The sequence below is a fragment of the Lynx rufus genome, unplaced genomic scaffold (genome assembly GCF_022079265.1).
Source record: "Lynx rufus isolate CCGP_SWC_20201006 ecotype Redwood Valley unplaced genomic scaffold, mLynRuf1.p SCAF_16, whole genome shotgun sequence".
NCBI classification, from domain to species: domain Eukaryota; kingdom Metazoa; phylum Chordata; class Mammalia; order Carnivora; family Felidae; genus Lynx; species Lynx rufus.
In genome coordinates this window covers 38,261,451-38,282,954 of record NW_025814830.1, presented here as the reverse complement: position 1 = coordinate 38,282,954, position 21,504 = coordinate 38,261,451, and positions in this window count along the sequence as shown.

Genomic DNA, 21,504 nt, shown 5'->3' with positions numbered 1-21,504 from the left:
CGGGCCGAGCGGACCTGCTGCCCGCGATCCCCAGCGGAGGCGGCGGCGGCGGCTTCTCAGCCCCAGTCCCAGCCCTGCCCTGCCGCAGCCCCGCCCGCTTGCCCGTCGGCCCTGCGCCGCCGCCCAAGCCAGAGCCGTCCGCTCCCGGGACCCCTAGGCGGCGCGCCTCCCTGGCCTCAGCAGCGCTGTGTGGCGGCTTCGGGGCTTCAGCAGCTCTGGGCCGCGGCCCGGGTCATCCCTGTGATGGGGGGACGCGGGAGGGGGAAGGGCCGAGCCGCGCCCCTCTGTGCGCAGCCACCCCGACACCCACGCAGCTGCAGGCGGGACGGGCGCGGCTGGGAGACCAGCCTGTCAGACGGACAGGCGTGTGTAGAGAATGACATACAGACAGGTGGGAGCAGAGAAGGACAGACACACAGACATGTGCAGAGAAGGGTAGACAATGGCATGTGCAGGGAAGGACGGCCAGTTTGGTCAGAGGAGAAACTGGGCACTTGGTGGTGGTGGTGGGGGACCCTGTCACAGCCAGTGGGAGGGGCAGCCTAGACTGGAAGGGCCTCTGCTCCCAGTTGACGACAGATGAGTTCTGAGGCATGGCATGTTGGGATGTCAGGTAGGGCCGGCTGAAGCCTTCCTCTCCTGAGCCATCAGCTTGCCCATTTCCTTCGCCCCTCGCCCCACTCCGTGCCCTCTGTACCCTCCTCCCTGCAAACCCAGGCACAGAGCTTGGTCCTGGCAGATGGACCTGCTCTGTCCACACCGTATTCTGGGGCCTTGGACAAGTCCGGGTCATCCTCCTGATTTCATTACAATAGAGCTCCTGTTTACTGCACCCCTGCTACCTTGTGGTGCTTTCTAGTTATTTACATCTCCCCTGCTAGACTGGGAGCCCCAGGAGGGAAACCCCTGGGGTCCTTGCACAGAGCCTGCACTCTAAATTTGGTGAATGAATTAATGAAATACCTTGTTGATAACTCTCAACAAACTCCCATTTTGTTGATGGTGGCTTGAAAGTGGTTCTCAAAAGGACAACATGAGGACAAAAGAGCTATACCTGTTTATGATCAAACTTGGAGAAGTGAAGAAGCCATGGGATAGCTCTGAAGAGAAGCCAAGCCCCACTGGTACTGCAGAAGGGTGGGGACAGAGCAGGCTCTGGGGGAGAAAACAAACCTCACTCCCAGTTCTGCTACCCATCATGTCTTGCGCATCCCTGGGTGGAGGGGCAGAGGGACCTATATGATCTAGTGCCTTCCCTTATGAGGACAGTTCCCAGTCTTCTTTGGTAATTGTTTACTCTGGGCTCTGCCTACTGTACCCCTCCACCCCCGACAAGGAGAGGGTAGGACCCAGGCTGGGGGATTCCAGCTTCTCTGGGGTTGTTATGGGGGCATATGTGCCCCCATGGATGGGGGATGGATGAATAAATAAAGGACTAGAGAAAAGAGGGGACAGGCCAGGGCCGAGAGCTAGGATTGGAGGTTCTAGGACTTCCAGGCCAGGACTGTGCCCACTGCACAACCTGATAAAGGTGACCTTGACCTTCCTGAGCAGACACCTTGCAGATGATCTTTGCAGGATGGATATTCTGGTTGTTAGTGGTTTTACCTGTGAGCTGTCCAATGGCAAGACTATGTGTATGTGTCTTGTGGGGTGGCACTTTGAATTAGAACTTGTGGAAGGCTTTAACCTTTAAGAGTTCATTCCCCTCCACCCTCCATTTGAACACGTGGTCCGACAAATCTGGCTTATTCTTCACATTGGAATCCAGAACTGGTTTCCCCTGGGCTTAGTGGTGTTGAGTCTAGCTTTGCATCCGCAAATACATGTTAGTGTGGGACATTTGTGAAACATCAAAAGGCAAAGGAAGAACATAACAAGTGGTCACTGTTAATACTGAGGTTTCCTTTTCTTTCCTTGTCATTGTAGAACTCTAGAAGTGTCTTTAAATGGAGTGAGCTTGCTCACTATCTCTCCTCTCTTATCCCATGATCACACATTTAATGGCTCCTTAGCATCAGATGGTTGTATTATACCTTATTTAGCCAATCCTCTATTGCTGGGTGCTTAGTTTGTTTCTAGTTTTTTGCATGTCAAGACAATACTGCGATGAACATCCTCATGGGTAAGTTTGTGCATGTCCATGATTATTCTTTATTTCAATGGATATATCCATAGATTTTTGAGGCTTTCTCCTAGATGGGGTCAGACTTGCAAGAGGGGCATCTCCTGGGCACCAAAGAAACACAGTGGTGTTTAGAGTCTGCTTGACCAAGGGGGAGGGGTAGGGAGGCTGGAGGGAGGAAGCTTTCAGAAGTCACACAGTGACAGTGAAGTACCCAGAGAGTCCTCAAGAGCCAGGCTAAGGGGATTTGCCCTAGAGTGTGCTCTGTATTACCCCTGTCACTCATAGACTATGGTTAACTTATTGATTCTATTATTGGGGGAAATCTTTTGATACTAGTGTTGTGCAGGGGAGGGGGAAAACCTGTCAGAATGGTCTGGCTCGTGTGTGGGTATCTGTCTAAAAATCCATTACCTCTTTCGGGAAAGTTCTCTTGCTGGTGTATCCTTTATACAGAATTATGTCAAAAGCATCTTCCCAGCCTTGAATTACATTACAAAGGGCCCTGCTCCCTGGATTGCCTTGGCTATGTGGGGTGGAGAGCACACCATGCTCTAAAATGGAGAGGAGGGGGTGCTTGAGTGGCTCAGTGGGTTGGACGTCTGGCTCCGGCTCAGGTCATGATCTCGTGGTTTTTGAGTTCGAGCCCCGCGTCGGGCTCTGTGCTGACAGCTCGGAGCCTGGAGCCTGCTTCGGTTACTGTGTCTTCTTCTCTCTCTGCCCCTCCCCCACTTGTGCTCTGTCTCTCTCTGTCTATCAAAAATAAATAAATGTAAAAAAAAATTTTTTTAATAGAAAGGAGGTAAGGGAGGGAAACCTATCCCACCAGATTTTCAAAGACTTTTCCTCTTTTCCTTTGACTCTTGTTAAAGGCCCCCTTGACTGTGTCTTGCTGGTGTTAGGAGAGATGAAGGAAGAGGCTTGGGTTCCTGCTCCATGGGGGTGGGGTCCAGGAGCAGGGCCCTTTTAGGGTCCATGAGCCGACAAGTTCAGATTCAGGTGCTGAGGTAGAGGGAGGAAGCTCAGGGGTCAGAGCTATGTGCCAAAAAACCTGAAGCATGTACTTCCGGAGCTGCTCCCTGCTGGGAGCTCAGAGGAGTCTGTACTGTCACCTCACTTTACAGATGAGGAGACTGAGGTCCTCTGAATTCAACTTCCTAGAGTTGCACGGTTCTTTAAGCTGCACCCAGTAAGGTGATGCAAAAATAGGCAAAAAAGATGGATCAGGTGTCTTTTAAATTGAACATTAGGTGTTATGTCACACGTGGTTATCTGTTTCTATAGGAGTTTGTGCCTTTCACTGTCTCTGAGCTATTTTCCTATTTCTTAAGTTGAAGAAAACGGATTGTAATGCACAATATTCTTGTCTATTGAGAGGCACATGAATGTCATCAGGTAAGGTCAATTGGTATCTTAGGGGTGGGCTAAAAGCTATACATATGGCCGTGCTTTGGATTGGCCTTTGAATTGTGTATAACATCTTATTGGTTCCCTCATTAACGAATGAGTTAAAGTCTTTGATGAGTGTTCATTTATGTTGGTATAACAGTCATGATTTTATCCTTCAAAAAAATGTATCCTTTATGGATAGCGAGCTTGGAATTGCTTCCAGATGGGTCTTACACCAGAGCTTTGTCTTTAATTGGAGGCATCAGGGACTTGGGTTCTCAGAAGAGAAAGAAATTAGTGTGGGCTCAATCAATCCTAGAGGGCTTTCTGGAAGAGGGGAAAGGATTTAGAGAGGAAGGGCAGAGCCCAGGGTAAGGAAGGACTTTGTGGGCTGGTAAAGAGGCCTGTCTGAATGAAGGGTGGGCTCTGGGCGCCAGGTGCCAGCCGGGGGGGGGGGATGGCAGGGAGAGCCTAGGTAAAGGAAGCTGCACCTGATGCTGTAGGCAACAGAGCCACCATAGGCTCCTGTGGGAGGAAGGGGCTTAATGAAATGGACTGTTAAGAAGGTTGGTTTCTGGGTTCCTAAACTCTTCTGGGGATTTCATAAGCCTTGACCACCCTTTCTCCTGACTGGAGGGGCTGGGACAGGCTGTCCCTCTCTGTCTCCCCTGTAGGATGAAAGCTGCCCTTCCAGAGCCCTGAGAGAGGTCTCCAGCTGATGAAGGATAAAAGGCAGCCAGCGCCTCCTCTGGGGGACTTAATTCTAGGCTTGCCTGAAAGTTTGTATTCACGGTAGAGCTTGATAAGGGCAAACTGGCTGAGGAGCAAGCAGGATCTGCAAAGAGACCTTTCTGCTGCTGCTCCCAATACAGTCATAACATGTCCTCATAGAGACCAGAGCTTCTGTTAGCCACACTACATGCATTATTTAATTTCATCCTCCAGTGTCTTGTAGAGGGGGACAACATTTTCTGATTTTTCATGTACAGCAAAGAAGCTTATGGAGGTCAAGTAACTTGTTCAATATCACATGGCTAATTAGGGACAGAACTCAGATTTGCACCCAAGCCTGCCTGACCCCCAAAACAAGTAAAGCCAAAATTAACATGGTCCCTCCTCTGTAGGGCTCACTGCCTAGAGGGTGTGACAGAGATTAACCCCTGAGTCACAGAGATAGAGGTAAAGTTGCAATGATGGGACATGCCACAAGAAGCCCGTGAGAGAGTGTTATAGGAGGCATGACCCTGTAAGGGTGTGGGATGAGACAGAAGAAATGGGCAGGAGTCAGGATTGCTTTTGGTCCTAAGAGCAATGGAAGGCATTAGAATGTTTTAAACAATATTGGAGGAGTGGTGGTGGCATAATCAGACCTGAGTTTTGAAAAGGCAGCTTTATTGGCAGTGTGGAGATGGTTGAGGGCAAGACAGAATGGAAGCAGGAAGGCTGGTGAGGTGATGATCACCTTGGCGCAGGAGAGAAGCGATGGTGGCCCTGGAGACGGAAGGAAATGGACCAGTTGGCAAGAGTTGTCAGAGGTAAGGTCAACAGGACTTGGTGATGTCTTGAGTATGGGGGTTGAAGGAGTGGATAGAGTTAAGGATCATCCCTGGATTTCTAGTTGGTGAAGCTGGATGGATGGTGTTGGCATTCATTGAGGAGCAGAGTGCTGGAAGTTTGGGGAAGATGAATATGGATTTGATTTTATACATGTTGAATTTTAGGAATCATTGGTAGGTAGCAGAACTCTGAGAGCAGTCTAGGCCACAAAGATAACCTGAGGACCGAACCCCAGGCTTAGATACTCAGGCGTGGGATTGACTGATGTACCGTCTATTTACTCATGTATCCATCTATCTTCCCATGAATCCATGTGTCCTTTCTCCCATCTTCGATTATCTACCCATTTATCCACTCATTCACCCCTCTATGCTCTCCTTATCTACCTATCCCTTCTTCTACCTTCCCATCCACCCATCCATCCATCATCCATCTAACCTTCCTCTCATTTATCCCCCTGCCTATTCTCCCACACATCCACTTATTCTCCCTCCTATCCCTTTAACCATACGTACTTATTGATTCCTACTCTAGGTCCAGCACTCTGCTGTGTACTGGTGAAAGAAAGAAAGAAAGAAAAGAAAAGAAAAGGAAAGGAAAGGAAAGGAAAGAAAAGAAAAGAAAAGAAAAGAGAAAAGAGAAAGAAAATGATGTAGAAAACCAAATCCCTGTTCTTTTTTTTTTTTTTAATTTTTTTTTTTTCAACGTTTATTTATTTTTGGGACAGAGAGAGACAGAGCATGAACGGGGGAGGGGCAGAGAGAGAGGGAGACACAGAATCGGAAACAGGCTCCAGGCTCTGAGCCATCAGCCCAGAGCCTGACGCAGGGCTCGAACTCCCGGACCGCGAGATCGTGAGATCGTGACCTGGCTGAAGTCGGACGCTTAACCGACTGCGCCACCCAGGCGCCCCACCAAATCCCTGTTCTTAAGGAGCCTGCAATCTGTTAGGAGAGGCAGATGTGTGAACCAATGGTCACAGAGCAGTATATTTTCTGTGCCAGATGTGCACAAAGGAAGGATACTTCACCCAATGTGAGGAGGTTATAATAGGCTGTTTTGAGGTTGTACTCCTTGAGTTGAGTTTAAAGTTCCATTAAACTGTCAGGGATGGAGCAACTTGGAATATTGGGAGCAAAGTTGAGGGTGAGTGAGTGGCATGTTATGAGAGGACTGAAATGGCAGGTCCATAGTGTTTTCCAACACCAACAACTAATTCTCCAACTTCCTAGATACCAACTGGGCTAGTCCAACAATTCAGTTCAATTCTGACACTAACTACCTGGTATTAGCATAGATACTCTATAACTTAATGGCTCAGTAGCACAACACTGCTCACCACTTTAGATCCCAATCACAAGGCTATACTTCTGGCTCTAATTACAGGTTTCCTTTGATTCCCTCCTTGGGTTCAATAATTTGCTAGAATAGCTCGCAGAACTCAGGGAGACATTTTACTTATGTTTATCAGTTTATTATAAAGAATACAACTTAAGAACAGCCTGACAGGAGAGATGCAGAGGGCAAGGTATTTGGGGGATTAGTGTGTGATTTCCATGACCTCTCTGGGAACATCACCTTCCCAGCCAGGACATGTTGACATGTTGACATGTTCACCTACCAGGAAGCTCATCCAATCTCATTGTTCAAGAGTTTTTACATAGCTTAATTTCTAGGTCTTCTTCCTTCCCACCTCCCCACCCCCACCCCACTCCTATTCCCATAGGTCCTTGGTTGGAGCTCAAAGTTCCAATCCTGTAATCATTTGGTCTTTCTGGTGACCATACTCATTCTGAGGCTCTGTAGAGGCCTCATTTGAAATCACCTCATTAGCATATACTTAGGTGTGATCAAAAGGGCTTGTAATGAATACTAACAAAAGACACTCCTATCACTTAGGAAATTCCAAGAATCTTGGGAGCTCTGTACAAAACCCAGTATAACAAAAGATGCTCCTATCGCTCTTAACACCCTGAGATTACAAGGATTTTAGGAGCTTTATGCCAGGAACCCAGCCAAAGACCTAATATATTTCTCACTGTACCACAGCAGGTCGTAAAGGCCTTGAATGACAGACTGAGGGCCTTGGGGGCCACATAAGGGTTTTATGGAGGGGATGACCTGATCAGGTTGGTGTTTTAGGAGATCTTTCTGGCTATCTTGTGGAAGATGGGGTGGAATATGTGTGTGCAGAGGGGATCAGATGGTCCAGTCTCTGCAGAATGAGGACTTGGGCCAGTGATGTGCTTTTGGTTCAGCCCCTGGGGTTGGCCAGGCCCCCACATTTGGCCTGGACCCAAACCCAATTTTCACTTCACCTATTTTGCCAAAGGAGCCAGGCTGAGGGTTGTGGCATGAGGAAGATTTAGGTATTCTCTATTTTTCAGGGTGGCATACCATATCCCCACACCATGGTCTTTAGTTTTGTGGTAGTCCCTCTCCAGCTTATGGCTTCTGTGGACTTTCATCAGTTGCTCACTGGCTTATCTGTCAAGGTCATTAGGAAGTATCTCAGTTCCATGCCCCACTTTTCTGCCTCTATAATTTGTATTCACAAAATCCATTAACTTCCCATCAGTCACACCACGATGTTTCCTTTGGCCCCGTGAAATCTCCATCCTGGTGACTGGCCGATGACACCTGACAGTATTCAGTCCAGGTGGAGATGCTACAGTGAGTCAGATGTAGCCCCAGCCTTCAAAAAACTTGCAGCATGACCCCACCCTTGCAACAGGTATTAAAGATTGATCTGGAGGGTCCCAATGATCTGGACCAAGGAACACCAGTGTGTGGAAAGGGAAATAGCTCAGGTTGCAGACTTGGGCAGACCTGGGTTCAAATCTTTGCTCTCTGCTCACTGGATTGTGACTCTGGGCAAGTCACGTTACTTCCTCTGAGCTTCAGTTTATTCATATGTGGAAGGAGAAATAATATTTATCTATTTTAGTTTAGAATTTATATTTTAGTAGCAATTAATGGAAGTGAACTTGAACTATTTTAAGCAAAAAAGAGGAACATTTACTAGGATCCAAGTCTGGGCTTTTTGAGGTCCTGGAGTGGAGAATAGAGAAACAGGTGGGAACCCACCTCTCATCTCTGTACCCCTCTCCTCTTTCTCCGTTATTCCATAAAAAGTCCACACTGTGGCTTGGGGGTGAGTTCCTAGCACCTAAATTCTGGCCACAAGCAAAACTAACTGACCTTCTTTCAATCACAAGTCCGAATTCCTGAGAGAGAATCTGATTGGCTGAGCTGCATTAGGTGTCTACCTCTGGTCCAATCACCTGTGACCAAAGGGGTGGGGTCATCTAGCACAAACACCCCAGCTTATGGGTGTATGCATAAGCAGGGGGTAGTTTGCAAAGAAAATGGGGTTTTGTGAGTTGGACAAGACTTCCAAAGGTGTTGCCTATGTTATCTCGGTTTTGGGGGAAGATTTAATAGGATAATGAATGTAAGCTTTTGGCACGATTTCTGGTATAAAGTATAAGCTGTATAAATGGTAGCTGTGATTATTCATTCATTGCCTTGTGGAATAAGCACTTATTAAGTACCTGGTGTGCCCTAGACCCTCCACTAGGTGCTGAGGACAAAGCTTGAAAAATGAGAGTAATAAAAGTGAAACTATCTCACAGCATTGTCAGAATTGAAAGGAATCATACAAGAAAAATGTTTAGTACAGTTCCTGACACATAGTGAAGTCTCAATAAATGTTGCCTACAAATGCTAAATGTCTAATTGCAAAAGAGCAAAAAAAAAATTATATGGCTTTTCTATATGTTTTTTGGTTCCCTGGCCATCGGACTGAGACATCTTTGGTTACAAAAATAGAATTCAGTGATCAAAATAATGTCAGCTGCCAGACTGACAGTTTTCAGATGGTGCATTTGAGTCTAATTTAAAAGTTTAGAAAAATAACATTGGCATCTTCTGAACTCAAGTACTTAAATTATTATTAACAGAGTTAACTTAGTTAAAAATACCCATGGACAACCTGTGATTGTCTTTATTTTTCTGACCAAGAATGGATGAACCTGTCCCATCTATAGGAGAATAAATTGTGGATAGCCACATACGGACTATAGCAATGAGAATAAACATACTATAGCCACAAGAAATGTATGGGCAACTCACAAACAGGGCTGAGTGAGAGAAGCCAGACACTGAATGATTCTATTTATATAATGTTCCAAAATAAGAAAAGCACATCTACCGTGTTGGAGTCTGGGCAGTTTGCCCTTGGCGAGGTATTGGCTGGGAGGGGGCTTTAGGTGTGCTGGTAATGCTGTTTCTTGATCTGGGTGCTGGGTACACAGGTATATTTTGTTTGTGAAAATTCATGGAACAGTACACTGATGTGTGTTTCAACGTACGTATATTATGCTTTGAGAAAAAGTCTTTAAAAAAGCAAAAGAGTGCCCCATTTTTGTGCATCTGCCCATCTGAGGCGGTCTAGGCTGGTTCCCAGCTGGAAGGTGGAAAAGAAATTGGGATTCCAGGCAGAGGGGCAAAGGGAAGGAGCTAATATTTATTCAGTCCATGAGTGAACTTTCTTTCCATGCCTAGTCACAGAAGTAGTTTCACTTCTAAACGAAATTTTTTTCATTTTGTATATTTAAAAAATAATCTCTTGAATATTGTAAATCTTACAACAGAGGATGTCTCACTCTACGGTGGCTGTCACTTACAGTCAGTTTTTGGGGTCCACCTCTGGCAAGTGCAGGAATTGTCTTTCAGTGACATCCTCAGTTTTTTCTTTTATTTCTTATCCTTATTTTTCCTTTGCCCCAATTCACTCACTTATTTTAAAAAAATATATTGTAATGCGTGTGTTTCTCTTGTCCTGATTCATTTACATATTTAAAAAAATTGAGATGTGTGTATGTTTCCTTTACTCCTAGTTACTCACTTGTTAGAGAAAACATTATACGTAGTATGTGTGTGTGTGTTTTAAGTGGCTTTGATTCTCTTTGGGAGAAGATGGTGTATGAATAAACCAGTGGTGCAGAAAACATTTATAGAAAACCTGTGTACGTGTCAGGCATTTCTACCATCCTTTTTAGAGGATAGTTACAGGGAGGAGGCGTGGTTCAGGAGGGGCTGGCCTGGCACTTAGTAGGTGCCCAATGCATTTGTGAGGCATTTGCCAGTGGGAGATAGGGCTGGAACACAGGGGATTGCGTGAGGTCTTTGCTTTCTCTAAGTTCCGGAAAGCACAGAGAAGTTCACTCTGGACTGGGTTTAGAGCCAGAAAACCTGAGTTCTGTTCCTGTTCTGCCCTTTACCTGCTGTGCTTCCTGTGGCAAATCACTTGCTCTTCGGAAACTTGGTCTAGCGGAAGGGTCTTTACGCAGGCCCTGCCTGGGATCTGGGTTTCTAGCATGTTCAGCTTATGGCCCCCTCTGCTGGGGCAGCTAGCAAGTGTGAAGGGGATTCTTAACCCTGCCTCTCTTTTCTGTCCTAGTCCTCTCTCCCAGAGTTTCTGGTGACTCTTGGGGACTCAGGAACACCTCCATATCACCCACACACATCCACAAGACTCAGGGAATCCTAGAACCCAATTTGACCGCTCTGGGGTCTTTGCTGCCCCCCTGCATCTGCCCCCTCTTAAGCGGGCACAGTAGCTTGGGGACTTAGGATTGCTGAGACAGCTGGAAGCCTGGATGGGCAGAGAGAGGTAGGGCCCCTCTTTCTCCCTCCCTTGGGAGGCATTCTGGCTGCTATTCATTTTGAGCTGACTAGAACGGACTTGAAATGCTGCCGGGAGAACTTGTCCCCTAGCGGTACAGTAACCATGCCATCCGAATGCAGCACAGAGCATGAACCGTTCACACCCCAGCCTGGAGCAGCTGAGCCTTTACACATGGGGAAAGGCAGGGCAGCCTGGTGGACAGCAGAGCCTTATGAATTCAGCCCTGTGGGGGAAGGAGCTGTTTCTCAGCATCTCTGGACTCTTGCCTCGTTCATTTTCACCCTCACACAGGCATTCTGCCTCCTAAAGCAGGGCACACAGTGGCCTTGATGTAACTTCTCAATTCAGTCTTGAAGGAAGGATGCCCCTCCCCACTGCCACCATGGAGCTTCCTGAAATCAATCCATGGCCTTGCTTCAGACCTTCAATAGCTTCCTGTCATTCAGGGTCAAATCCACACTGGAAATGATGGTGAAGATTCTTTCTGATCTGGTTTCTGCCCACCTTGCTAGGTTCTGTTCCAACCACTTTTCCACCTCAACTCCTGGGCTCCAGCTGCCTCTAACATCCAAACATCCTCTTCTTCAGTGTCTTCTCTGAGGTTGAATTAATTGCTTTGTGTTAGGGATCTGGGGTTCCCTAACAGGCCCTGTTTGCGAGCCTTTGGAGGGCAGGACCCAGCTTTGTTGACTACTGTGTCCACAGCTCCGGGTCTGTCTCAGGGCTCCATACACACTTGCTGCACAAATGGAGTCAAATCATGAAGACACCAGCCACTGAACTGGGATAAGGAGCTGCCTCCAGAGGTCCTTCAGGTGCACAGGCAGATCTGCCCTGGCGCTAAATGGCTCCAAACGGCATCATTGTAGCTCTTTCTGTCTCCCTGCCTAGTCTCAGTGTGTCATTTCTAGCTTTCCTCCTCCTCCCATTTGATACTTGAAAGCTTCACAGGAGAACTGTAGGTGTCTTAAGAGAACAATATCCGTGACTGCTAAGTAAATAAGCTATATTCACAGACAATTCAGCAAAACTAGTTTTGGTGAGAATGACTTATCAGGAGATTGATGCCTGTGTACAAGTCCTTTGGAAAGCAAAACAAAGCACAGTTTTTATTTTAAGATGCTTTTAGACTTATGAAAATGTTGCAAAATAGAATTCATGTATATTCTTCATCCAGTTTCCCCTCATGATAACCATAGTCCAGTGATCAAAACCAGGAAATTAACAGTAGTACAATCCAACAATGCAATTATTGTACCTTATATGAATTGCACCCATTTTTCTCAAATGTTCTTCTGTTTCAGGATCTGCTTTAGAATCCCACCTTGCTCCTGGTTGTTGTGTCTCCTCACATTCCTCCAGTCTGTAAGAATCTCTCCTTTCTTTACTTTCATGACCTTGGCATTTCTGATGAGTACTGATCAGTTACATAGAAGCTTTTTATTTGTTTCTGGTTCCTGGTCGGTTTCCGGAAGATTTAAGTTCCTAAAGGTCTGCTTTTAGGATGAGTTCTGGATAAGTGCTGCTTTTTCTTTTTCCCCTCTCAGTCTTCTTGGTTCCCTTGGGATTCTCTGGAGCAAGAGTCAGTTAGAGGAGAGCAAGCATTATGCGGAGGTGATCAGTGTTTCCTGACCTTGGGTTTTCACCGTCATATTCAGAGTTCCCGGTCACATCTACAGTCAATCATGCAATTTGCCATGCATATTGACTTCGGAATGGATGCAGATTCCCTCTTGTTCCTCCTTTTCTGAAAATTGTTCTCCATTCCTCCCCTCTTCCATCTGTCCCCTCTTGGTGACAGATTAGAGGAGGCTCCAGGGCTGGCAGACCTGGTGCACATACTTCCCTGGAGTCACACTCTGGGACACCTCTGCCAGGTCGCAGGAGGCAGTCAGTGGTGGACTGGAAAATGGGACCGTGTGCTGATCCTTACAGTGTCCTGCACTGATGGGATCGTGTGGCCCATGGGGTTGCGGACAGGAGCAGGGGCCTGGGAGAGCAGTCAGCTAGGATAATAAAGCATCAGTTAACTTAGCCCTCATCACATTCAGAGTTCTCCTCTAATTATGAGCCTGGGCTTTCTGAGGGACAATGGGAGAACATGCCTGGACCTATTCATGTTAATTAATTAATTCACTCAAATATTCATTCATCTGTTTATCTGGCCAGAATACACCTTGGCTGGTTATCTTTATTATTGTTTTTCATGTCGCTGTCATTGTTACTAAGTCTGTGTAGGTTTGGAGACATAGGGTTGAGTCAGACCCAGGCCCTGCCCTCAGACCGCTCATAGGGACAGACAGACCGCAGGAGATCTCAGTGCCATGCGATAAGGGCTGTGTTGAAGGGATGTATTAAGTTTGTGGGAACAAGGGGGAGTGAATGACTTAACTGTGATAGGGATGTGCAATAGATGGGGCAGGTGACCCTAAAGGTTTTAGAAGGGTTAGGCTAGCAAATAGGGATGGGACTGATCTTCCAGGAAGGGTAATAGCATGTGCAAAAGTCCTGAGGTGGAGAAAGCCTGTGACTGACTGAAGGAGTAGAAAGCTCCCTACTCCTTTACTCCTTTCTTCATTCATCCACCCGTTTGCTGTGGGACAGGCTGTGTGCTGGACACAGGGCCACCAAAGTGAGGGGTATCTGGCCTTGCTTAAGGGTCTTACATCAGGGCAAGAAGACGGACAGTTATTATGAAAGCAGGAATATACACATATTTCTTAGGGAGGGGAGAGCGATGGGTAGGGAAGTCTTCTTGGAAGAGGGTGTCTTTGAGGTTTGACTTGGGGAGGAGTTGGGCAAGTGAAGAAGCAGAGGTGGTCTACTCTTTACTGAGAGAGCAACATGTGCAAAGGCCCAGAGGTCATGTGTTCATTCCTTCACTGACCATATCCATTCATTCAGCAAATATGTACCAAACGCCAGCCATGTGTCTGTACTATGCATAGGGGTTACAAAATGAACAGTTATGGAGTGCCTCAGCTTAAGTTAAGTTATGTTTTAATGAAGTGCTTTAGTCAGCTTAGGCTAAGTTATGCTGTGGTAACAAATCTCAGCAGCTTGCCAAAATGAAGGTTTATTTTTCACTGATGTTCTATGTTCATTGCTTATGGCAGAGAGAACAGAATGGTGGAACCATGAACTGGTTCTCAGAGTTGTGCTCCAAAGTGGCAAGGGTCTCTTTCACCCGTATTTTATTTAACAAATTAAGTCACCTGGCCATATGGAAACCAATTTGACAATAAATTTCATTTTTTTTTGACAATAAATTTCAAAAAAAAAAAAATCACCTGGCCAAGCTTGACATCAGTGGGTTAGGGATGTGTAATCCTCCCACAGAGGGGGGCAGTGCATATTTTGACCAATAAAACAATAAAACAGGCTCAGAGCCTGGAGCCTGCTTCAGATTCTGTGTCTCCCTCTCTCTCCTTCCCTTCCCTGATCACACTCTGATTCTCTCTCTCAATCTCATAAATAAATAAATAAATAAACAAACAAATAAATAAATAACATTATAAAAAAATGACAGTGTTTGGCATGAGGGCAGATATGACAATAAAGAGATTAAAATGTTAAGGAGAAGCTAGATCATTCAGGGCCTTGGGTACCAGGCTGAAGAGTTTGGACTCTGTGATCTGACAGCGGAGAGCCATGGAAAATTTGAAAAATTCTGTTGAGGAGTTTAAAATAAAGAAGTGCAAGATATTAGTTGCATTTTAGAAAAATAATTTCAGTGATGGCAGGAGAATGGCTGGTAGGGGCTGAGGCTAGAGATAGGGAGAGCAATTGGAAAATTTGGGAGTACTATAGTACAGAATGAAGAGGGCCCCAACTAAGCCTGGGACAGTTTAAAGGAGAGGACTTCAGGAGACATCAGGAATAGAATCAAGGGAATTTGTCCATTAGCACAGTGTTCAACAGATCTTTTGAAAGAGAGAATGAACAAGTCAGTAAGTACATGCACTTGGGCCTTGTGTACCAATGATGTGACCAATAACCAATCACTTTTAAAATGAGATCCTGATGGAAAATCTCTCCGTTTAAAAAAATTGTTAATTTTTTTAATGATTATTTATTTTTGAGAGAGAGAGAGACAGAGAGAGAGAGAGAGAGAGAGAGAGAGAGAGAGAGTAAATGGGGGAGTGGCAGAGAGAGGGAGACACAGAACTTGAAGCAGGCTCCAGGTTCTGTGTTGTCAGCACAGAGCCCAATGTGGGGCTTGAACTCACGGACTGCGAGATCGTGACCCGAGCCAAAGTTGGATGCTTAACCGACTGAGCCACCCAACCTCCCCTGTTTTGTTTTTTTTTTTAATTTCTATTTACGTACAATAACATTCACTTTTTGGGGAGAGTAGAATTCTAAGATTTTGACAGATACATAGACTTGTTTAGCCACTGCCACAAATAAGATACCATCCCATTACCCCAAAAGTGTCCCTCATACAACCTCTCTTTGTTAGTCAAATCCTCCTCCCTTGCCAACTCCTGGAAATCCTGATCTGTTCTCTCTTGCTCTAGTTTTGCCTTTGTCAGATGTCGTATAAATGAAATCATACAATATGTAGTCTTTGGAGTCTATCCTCTTCTAGTTAGCATAATGCATGAGATCTGTTCAAGTTGTTGTACGTATCAATTTTTCCTTCCTTTTTGTTACTTGGTAGTATTCGTTATATGTCTGTACCAGAATTGGTTTAAAAGAGAGAGAGAGAGAGAGAGAGAGAGAGAGAGAGAGAGAGAGAGAGAGAGAGAGAGAAAAGCCCCAGATCACTTTTCATTCTTCTGTGTGCTCTGCAAAATGTTAGCTGCTTTATATGATGCCCCAGGTGGGGCTTTTCTTTCCCCTGCAGAGCACTCTATGCCTGAAGGTCTCCTTATGCTCAGTCAGAAAAAGCCTTCCCTATTTCCTTGAATTCAAAGGTAGACTTCTGTTTTTTTCCCTTTGATAGGAAGACTCACTTCCTGCTCAGAGTCCCATCAGTAAACAAAACTCCCTTGCACAGCTTCCTGCGCAACATCATTAAACATTCCTCCAGCAACCATTACTCAGGAGCGCAATAAGTTAATTGCGCTTTAAACACCCCAAGCCAGAAAAGCACATTGCAAAGTCGTGTGAAATTCTTGGGTGTTGGTGCACACTCAGCTCTCCCAGACATGCCCAGGTGGTTTCTGGATGGGCTGTGGAAAGTTGGTCCCAACTTTTTTTCTTATATCTCTGAGAAAGAGTATTGTAGGGTATTTCTATGCATTGCAGAATCACGAGGATCACCTGACTGGAAAACCAGGTTTTCCTCATTTATGGACTGTAATTGCTCTGATCCAGAAAGTTGCTAGAAATTTGGTGTTAAAAAACTCCAAAAGCTAAGAGGTGCAGGTCCCACATGGCCAAGTTCAAATAAATGCTTCCAAAAAAAAAAAAAATCCAATAAAATTAATAAACCTTCCAGCAATAGTTTTGTCTGGTTCAAAAGCAATGGTTTTTAAAGCAGTTTGGCTAATTTAAAAAAACAAAAAGTGTTGCTTTAATAGTAGTAAACTCAAACATTTTTTTAAAACAAAAACTCAATGGTAAATAATGATATTTGGAGATAAACTGCTTATTATATCTGCAATTAGAAGAAAGTGTTTGCAAATTAACATTAAAGTAACATCTTTTCTGATTATAAGCATATTGCATGCTGATATAGAAAATTAGGAAAACAAAGAATTAAGAAGAAAAAAAATTACTCATAATTCCAAAACCTGGAGGTGAATATCTACTAGTAAAAAAAAAAAAAAATTGGGACCTGACTATAAATAATGCATTGGATTCTGCCTTTTTGCTTGACTTTGAGTTCAGCTCAAGATCACCATGTGACAACATGACTCTTAATGGCTGTCCAGTATTTTTTTTAATACTGGATCTTCCATAATTTACCTAACTAATCTCTTGTTGGATATTTCCATTGTTTCCAATTTTTTGCCTTGCATATAACCAGAAATTAACACTGTGGCACCCTATGTGTGCATCTTGGCTAATATTTGGAAGGGAGATTGCTGGGTGGACTAAGGTTTTGGCTGTGAGGATCAGAGACTCAGTTCAACACCTTGAGGACAGTAGGATTTGTTGTAAGTATTCTTGACCTGGGAGGTATCTGGAACCAGGGCACTCAGGGATGGCCGCTGTTTGTGGCCCAGAGTCTGTGCTCCAGGATTGGTTTAGTGAAAGGTCAGGGCAGAGCAGGAGGGCTGGGTGTGGACCCTGACGGAGGGGTCCCTGGTGCCCCGGAGGGATTATGCAGTGTACTGTGACCCTTACAAGCCCAAGGCTGTTTCAGCCAGGGCTAGCATCTTCCTGTGGGTTGAGATTCTCTGTGCAATAGGACTGCTGGAAGCTGTACGTGTCCTATTTCCTTGGGAAGGTGGAGAACTAGGTCCTTGACTCTCCCACATCAGAGCCTGGCTTGAGGGGAGGGACGGAGTGGGAGCCTAACATGGGTTGTGGGACTGTACTTTTTGGCTGTCTCTGTGATCCAGGTTCTCTGTCAAGGGCCAGAACTCTCAGACCCTATGGTTCACATCAGGATACCTGGGTGCGCTGTACTGGGGTTGCTGCTGAACATTTGTTTGTGTCGTGTGCCCCTAAGTGGTCATTTTTTTCCATGACCAGCTCAATAGACCTGGATAGTGCTTCCTGGTCCAGCCTTCAGCGCCCAGGACTGGGGAAGTCTGCAGGTTCACAGTTTTGGAGGAGTCAGGAGGCGGGTTCTAGCTCTAGTTTCTAACTTGCTGTGTGGCTTTGGTCACATTGCACCCCTTTCTGGGCCTCACTTTAGTCTTCTGTGAAATGAGGAAGGCCATGTCAGCCTCAGATTCGACCTGGGGTAAGGGAAGGGCTCTGAGCCTCTCTTGCTTCTGCCCACTTTTGCCAGGTCCGGGGCCTAGGGTTGGCAGGAGCAAGTATGTGTAGTGTGGTTAGCAGAATCCAGGGAGTACTGGGTTTTTGCCCTACTGTGGTGTCTACCAGAGGTTGCAAATTCAGAGGCAAGCCTCCTGCCTTCACAAAGATCACTCCTCCAACCTCAGGGTAAACAGGGACCAAAGAGAGGAGGTGGCTAGAGTGGCCGAGAGCTCAGAGCCAGGCCCCACCACTGGAGGGTTGGAGGAATAGGAACTGCCTGATCTGGAGGTAACTTGAAGCCTGGGAGTCTTCTTAGAGGAAAAGGTAGTGTACAGATCTCATGAGCTCCAGGGTTGGGCAACTGTGAGTTCAAAGGGCAGGCCCCTGAATTTGGATAGCAGACAGGTAAGAAAACTGAGCTCAAAAACCAGCCAGGGTGGTGGTGGGGTGGTTGACATCGACAGCAATGACAGAATAAGGAATCCTGTCTTCCATAAAAGTGATGAGAACACTGGAAAAAATTGCCAAAATCAACTTTTTAGGAAGTCTGAAAATTAACCAAAGTCTTTCAACAATTCTGGGAGTATTTATTCAAGAGAAGCAGCTCAGTCTTGGTAAAAACAACTATCTTTGTGGTGTTTTAACTTACCCTAGCTCCATTCCCCTCTCTTCAGCCCTATGGTAGTGTTGAAACCCAATAGCCCCACAATCAGAGTGAAAATCAGCAGCATAGCAGCTGGAAGGGGCAGAACAGTGTTAGAGCTCCTCCAAAGCCCAATTCTCAGGTAACTGTCATTATTTGACCTGTCTGGTGGTCCCTAGAAGGCCTCATTTGAAAGCTTGCTTTTATTTCACCTGACCTGAAATTTGCTCAGTGCAAACAGCTTTTTTCTTCCTGAGGGCATTTGTTGAAAACAATCAGCGATAATCTTTTAACATCACAGCTGTCTGAGGTGGTGATAACAGCTGGGACAAACAAGCAACTGACCAAAAATCTTAAAAGGAAAAGTTGGGGAATGAGCTATCCACAGAATGCTCTGAAAAACTTTGGCATGTTCCTGGAAATCTAAAAGGCCACTCACTTGTGTAGGGCTCTGCACATGCCCAGGAAAGACCGGCGGAACCCTAAGTTCTCACTTCTGGCTGACTTTAAGGCTCTGTGCAATCAGAAAGGGAAGGCTAAGGCTGAGTTGTAAACTGCCTGCCTGAACTTTGAAGGAGTTTTACAACATAAACACAGAGGCTTTTAGCAAGTGCTGAGAAATTTATTGGTTCCAGGCATTTAAGGAGGGTATCTGACCACTCACTGCCTGACTACCATTAAGCAGAGGCTTCAGTGACCACACACAACAAACAGTACAACTTTTAGAGCATTAGTTTAGGAAAGCCACTAACCAAACTGCAGCACCAACAAAAACCAAAAACAAGAAACCTTGGAGGTCAAGGGGGTGTGGTTTCCACAGTTGCCACACTGTATTATTTAAACTATCCAACTTTCTGGGGCACCTGGATGGCTCAGTCACTTAAGCATCCGACTTTGGCTCAGTTCATAATCTTGCAGTTAGTGGGTTTAAGTCCTGCATCGAGCTCTGGGATGACAGCTCAGAGCCTGGAGCCTGCTTCAAGTTCTGTCTCCCTCTCTCTCTGCCCCTCCCCATCTTGCACTCTGTCTCTCAAAAATAAATAAAATAAGTGTTAAAATTTAAAAAAAATCCAACTTTAGAAAAAAAATTATGAGACATACAAGGAAACCATAAAGTATGGCCCAGTCATAGGAAAAATAGTAATTGATAGAAACTACCCCTGAAGAAACCCAGATGTTGGACTTACTAGAGAGAGTTTAATCCAGTTATTTAAAATATATTCAAAGAACTAAAGGAAACCATGTCTAAAGACTAAAGAAAAATGTGAAGATTACGTCTCACCAAAGAGAGAATAATCAGTAAAGAGGTAGAAATTATTAAAACAAACAAACAAACAAACAAACAAACAAAAAACCAAGGGGCACCTGGGTGGCTCAGTCAGTTAAGCACCTGACTTTGGTTCAGGTCATGATCTTACCTTGGTGAGTTCAAGCCCCACATCGGGCTCTGTGCTGACAGCTCAGAGCCTGGAGCCTGCTTTGGATTCTGTCTCCCTCTCTCTCTGCCCCTCCCACCCTCTCAAAAATAAATATAAAAAAAAAAAATAGAAACTCTGGAGTTGCAAATATAATAAACAAATGAAAAATTGAGAAGAGCTCAAGAGCAGATATGAGTTAAAGAAAGATCAGTAAACTTGAATATAGGTCAATTGAGATGATCTAGTCTGAGGAACAACAACAACAAAAAGAATGAAGAAAATCAATAGAGCCTTAGATAGCTATTGGACATCAGTAAACATACTCTATATGCATAATGAGAGTCCCAGAGAAGAAAGAAAGAGGCAGAAAGAATATCTGAAGAGATAATGGCCCCAAACTTTCAAATTTGATAAAAATATTAATCTACACATCCAATAAGTTTAAGGAACTCCAAGTAAGATACAGTCCTAGGATTTATCCTACACATATCATAATGGAACTATGGAAGATTAAAGACAGAGGGACTACTGAAAGCCTTAAGTAAGAGAGAAATGATTTGATTTATCAGATGCAGAGTTTCCTTAATAAGATTAACAGCCAATTTTTCGTCAAGCCAGGGAGGCCAGAAGGCAGTGGGGTGACATTCACAGTGCTGAAAGAAAAAGGCTATCAGTCAAGAATTCTATATTTTGGAAAAATAAAGGACAAGTTAATTCCCAGATAAACAAAATAAGAGAGAATTTCTCACTACCAGACTTTCCCCACAAGAATTACTAAGGAGAGGGGCACCTAGATGACTCAGTCAGTTGAATGTCTGACTCTTGGTTTTGGCTCAGATCATGACCTTGCAGTTTGTGGGATTGAGCCTTGCTCTGAGTATGGAGCCTGCTTGGGATTCTCTCTCTCGCTCTCTCTCTGCCCCTCCCCTGCTTATGCTGTCTCTCAAAATAAATAAACATTAAAAAATTTATTAAGAAAAAAATTGTTAAGGAGAGTCATTCACACTGAAATGAAAAGACACAGACAGTAACTTGAAACCATATGAAGAAATAAAGATCACCAGTAAAGGTAACTGTATAGGTAGATATAAAAATTTAAATATATATATTTTTGTTTGTAACTTTCCCCCTCCTCTATGATCTAAAAGACAACTGCCTAAAGCAAGAACTATAAATCTATGTTGATGGGCATATGATGCATAAAAATGTAATATGTATAACAATGGACAGTGCAAAGGAGGGGAGAGGGAGCGGAGCTATATAGGAGCAAAGTTTTGTACAGTATTGAAGTTGGTAAAAATTCTAACTGAATTGTTTTAAGATTTTAAATATAATCCTCAGGGGGAGCCACTAAAGAAATTTTTAAAAAGGTAAAAAAATGACAAGAGAATTAAAATGGTACACTAGAAAATACTTCTTTAACATGACAGAAGGCAGTAATGGGGCAACAGAGAAACAAAAAACATGTAAGACATAGAAAAAAAAGGAAATAGCAGGCATATATCCTACCTTATCAGTAATTACATTAAATGTAAAGGATTAAACATGCCAACCAAAAAGCAGAGATTGGTAAGATGGATAAATTGCCATGATCCAATTATACTTTGTCCACAGAAGACACACTTTGTATTAAAAGACACATATTGGTTGAAAGTAAAAGGATGGAAAAAGATATCCTATGTAAACTAACCAAAGAGAGCTGGAGTGACTATACTAATATTAGACAAAATAGACTGATAAAAATTGTTACCAGATACAAAAGTACGTTTTACAACGCTAAATGCCGTCAATCCTTCAGGAT